Consider the following 4,333-nt stretch of genomic DNA (forward strand, 5'->3'; position numbering starts at 1 on the left):
TCGGTTCCTCGACTACCTGATTTTGTGGTTCGAGATCGCTCTGAAGGGCCAGGTTTCTGATCATCTGGATCTTTACTCTTTTCTCCACTTCCATCTTCACCCTTTTTAGCATCATCTTTTCTGTCAGCTTTATCTTCCCTTTTAAGGTTTGCTGATCTGTCGCTGGTGCTGGACTTCTCTTTTTTCCCTTCACCTTCTCTTTTGTCAGAGGTTTCCTTTCCAGCAGGCTCATTTTTTGCCTTTTCCACTGAGATCATCTTTCCGTGGAGCTCAGTCTTGTGCAGGTGGTTAATGCATTTTGTGGCCTCTTCCGCTGTGGACATTGTCACAAAGCCGTAGCAGCGAGCTCCAGGACTCCGAGCATTTGTCACAACCTTGGCACCCACCACCTTTCCATATTTGCTGAAAAGATTCTTCAAATCTGTAGCTCTGGTGGTGGAAGAAAGTCCACTAACCCAAAAATTTCTACAACTGCTAAGACCTTTGTCCTCTTTGGAAAGCCGTTTTGTATCCGAATCATCTTCGACAGAACTCATTTTCTGATCAGCGCCCTCACTGGCTGAGGACTCTTTAGGAGCCGGAGGGACTTCATTACAAGCTTCAAAAGCAAACTTCTTCATGTCTTCTTTGCTATCTCTGGGATCTGGGCTTGAGACTTCCTGTGGTGCTTCTGTAACCTCCTCGCTAAAGGCTTCTGTGCGCTTTGAGGCTTTACTACTCTGCTCAGCTGGCTCCTCTAGCCCTACAGGCTCACAGTCCATCCTCTCGTCACCGCCTGTCTGCTCCACGGGCTCTCTTTTCACTACCGCTAACAGGGTGTCTGCCTTGCTCCACTGAGCTTGTGCTGTTGACTCGCTGGCCAAATCTAAATCACCCTCCTCCGGGTGGCCGCTGCCATAAAGGTCCTCTTCTTCCGCAAGCTTTCTGTCTGGCCGCACGCTACTTGTATCCTGTTGGGGTCCAGCCCCAGCAGGTCCAGGGGTTCCCAAAGGTGTGGATGGAGTCAGCAAAGAAGGAATGACATGAAGGCAGCGTTCAGTTGATCAGCAGCCTAGCCAGGTTCTCTAGCCAGGATCTCCAGCCAAGTTCTGTCTTTTATTGTCTTGTTACATCTGTATTTATACCAGTTGATTTTAATCCTATCAATTTCTATTCCAAAGGTTAGGGCGTTTCTTATCTCCATTCCAGGGAGTAAAGATTATGTAATTTAAGTGTGATTGTTCGTAGTTAAAGTGATTAACTACCCTCCTGGCACTTAGTTAAGGGGTTTTATTCCCTCCCTAACTTCAGGGAAAAATCCCTACCTGGGGAAACAACCTTTCTCGGAGAGGTGACCTTGGTTAAAACACATAGCGCCAAGAAGGGGAGCAAACATATCAAGAACAGTATGCCATATACGCCAGGTCCCTTGAAACATATGCTGTGCAGATGTTTTTCCCCTGCAGTGACTGTGTCAAGCAGCAAGGATGGACCGGCTTCCGGCAGTATCCTGTGCAAATGGCTGTTCCAGCTCGGAACCTTCTTCTTTTACTGGCTCAGCTTTACAAGTTTCCCCCAAAATGTCGAGTATTTTCTCATTTTCTGGCTCCAAAGATGGCTCTTCAATTTCCTGTAACAGTGAAGTCAGATGATGAAGCATCTAAGTTATTTATAGTTTCTCTGTCCTCTAGAGTATGTTCTTGAAGTTGCTCAGGAAGCTCTTTCATTTCTCCCTCTAGCTCTCTACTATCAGACTCTAGGAGATTATCAGCATTATCGTCTTCCACACAATCTGCAACACTTCCATTATCGATTTCTGCTTCATCTAACACGCTGATATCCATCATGTCAATGTCCTGCAAGTTCTCCAAACTGGCTTCAACATCCTCCTGTCCATCCCCAGAATTTTCCTCCAGCCCATTATCTTCCACACCTTCTTCTTCTGGTTTACGTCCTTTGCTAGATCTTTTTGATGTCTTCTTGTTTCCTTCAGAGGTAATTTCAGTTTCATCAGGATTACCCCCTTCATCTTCAATTGCCTTTCTGAGCCTCTCCATCAGAACGCTCTTGTTGCCGCTCGAGTCCAGGTTCCGTTTCTTCAGCTCCGCCCGCAGATGGATCACCCGCAGGAGGCGCCATGTCTGGTCTCAGAGGAGGGGGAGCTCAGAGCCGCTGCACCCAAATCGCCTAGGCCTGAGAGAGTCTCTGCCATTCCAGGGACCCGGGTTCCGCCACCCACTTCACACAGAACCGGGCCAGGGTTCTCTCAGCTCCTAGCACAAAATCTTTTTGTAGCATTTTAAAAGAATGTTCCGTATTCATTAATCTCAGGAGATTGTTCATGGCCACATACATTTTTGAAAACTCTGTTGCCATTTTGGAGATTCATCATGTGCATTAAAATATTAAAGGTTCTGATAAGTCCTGAAATTAAATTTTTAAAATAATATTTAAATTTGTGTTATGCAGTATTTCTTAAACTTTTTAACTAGAGAATACTTGTTTACACTACACATTAGTGATCCTTGGAATTAGTGTAATTTTCAGAATGAATGTTGGGAAATATTCATATTAGTTGATAGGAATATATGCCAGTTGAAAAAAAAATCTTACAGCATTTTTAATTTGGATGGTTCCCTGAAGGCTAATATGTTCCACTTCCCACTCAATGTATGGATGACCATTACCTTTACTTTTCCCAGGAAGTGGGCATCCACTCCCTTACAAGGCTTGCTAATATATTTTGAATAATTTTACTTTTTAGTATCTTCTTTTTATGATTTCCACATTACAGCCTTTTTGCCGGAAGCCGGTCCATCCTTGCTGCTTGACACAGTCGCTGCAGGAAAGAAACCTCTGCACAGCATATGTTTCAAGGGACCTCGCATATATAGCATATTGTTCTTAATATGTTTGCTCTCCTTAGTGCCATGTGTTTTAACCAAGGTCACCTCTCCGAGAAAGGTTGTTTCCCCAGGTGGGGATTTTTCCCTGAGGTTAGGGAGGGGATACAACCCCTTAACTAAGTGCCAGGCGGGTAGTTAATCACTTTAACTACAAGCAATCACACTTAAGCTACATAATCTTTACTCTCTGGAATGGAGATAAGAAACGCCCTAACCTTTGCAATAGAAATTGACAGGATTAAAATCGACTGGTATAAATACAGATGTAACAAGACAATAAACATCAGATCCTAACCAGAACTTGGCCAGAGCTCTTAACCAGAACTTCCCTGGAGATCTGGACCAGAACTTGGCTGGAGTTCCTGGCTAGAGATCCTGGCTAGGCTGCTGATCAACTGAAGGCTGTCTCCGTGTCATTCCTTCATCGCCAACTCCGTCCACACCTTTGGGGACCCCTGGACCCGCTGGGGTTGGACCCCAGCAATATTTAAGGATAATAAAACAGCAATCTTATAATGACCCAATATGCCTCTTTCAAGCATAAAAATTCTAAATTTCATCTGATAGTCAATATATGACAGATTGTTTTTTAGTCTTCACTTTTTAGACTGGCTTATTTTTTATATTCATTAGTTTGTGAATGATTTTTCCAAAATGTAGAAATTAGTTTTTTTTCATATGAGTTGCAAGATTTTTCCTACTTTCTTAATTTAGTTTAGATTTTAATATTCTTTGTAGACATGTTTAATTCTTATAGTCAAATTTCTCAAATCTTTTCATATGGTTTCTAGATTTTTATGTATGCTAAGAAAGATCTCCACAGCTCTAAGATCATTTAACTTCATTAATATTTTCTGTTAATTCTAATGATTCATTTTTAAATCTTTAACCCATGTAGAATTTATTTTTGTGAAGGAAAAGATATAAATTTTTTCCTTAGGTGATTAGTCAAATGCTTCAACATCATTAATTGAAGAATTTCTATTTTCCCATGATTTAAAACATCATCTTTGTTATAAACTATGTTCTCAAAGAAATTTAGATTTCTGACCTTTAAAAATATTTTGCTCCATCCTTATGCTATCTATAGTATATTTTTAATTATTACATTCAAATTGTCAAGAATTGCATTAGTTTTTATATCTAGTGAGTATGCAAATATATGGAGATAAGCTGAAAACTAGATCAAACAATCTTTTAAATCCATGAAATTGAAATGAGAAGGTTTCATGAATTTGTTTGGTACCTATTGGTAAGGCAACTATTGATGGGCTGCTTAAGTATTCCCTTCCATTAAAATGCACATACACAAATGTAAAATAATCCAACAGACAAACAACATCTATCTGTCTTAGGAATAAAACGAGTTGAAATTTGAGCTTCTATCTACTAAATCTTTCAATACTACTGTACCAAAAGAATGAAATGCAAGATTCTTCTATTATTAA

At 40.8% G+C, this 4,333-nt stretch overlaps 1 pseudogene; it reads right to left on the reverse strand.

Annotated features, from left to right (window-relative positions):
• Positions 1–5: 5 nt before the first annotated feature.
• On the reverse strand, positions 6–2,230 carry LOC102418246 (annotated as a pseudogene).
• Positions 2,231–4,333: the final 2,103 nt, after the last annotated feature.

This window comes from Myotis lucifugus, unplaced genomic scaffold, assembly GCF_000147115.1.
Source record: "Myotis lucifugus unplaced genomic scaffold, Myoluc2.0 scaffold_7612, whole genome shotgun sequence".
Taxonomy (NCBI): Eukaryota; Metazoa; Chordata; class Mammalia; order Chiroptera; family Vespertilionidae; genus Myotis; species Myotis lucifugus.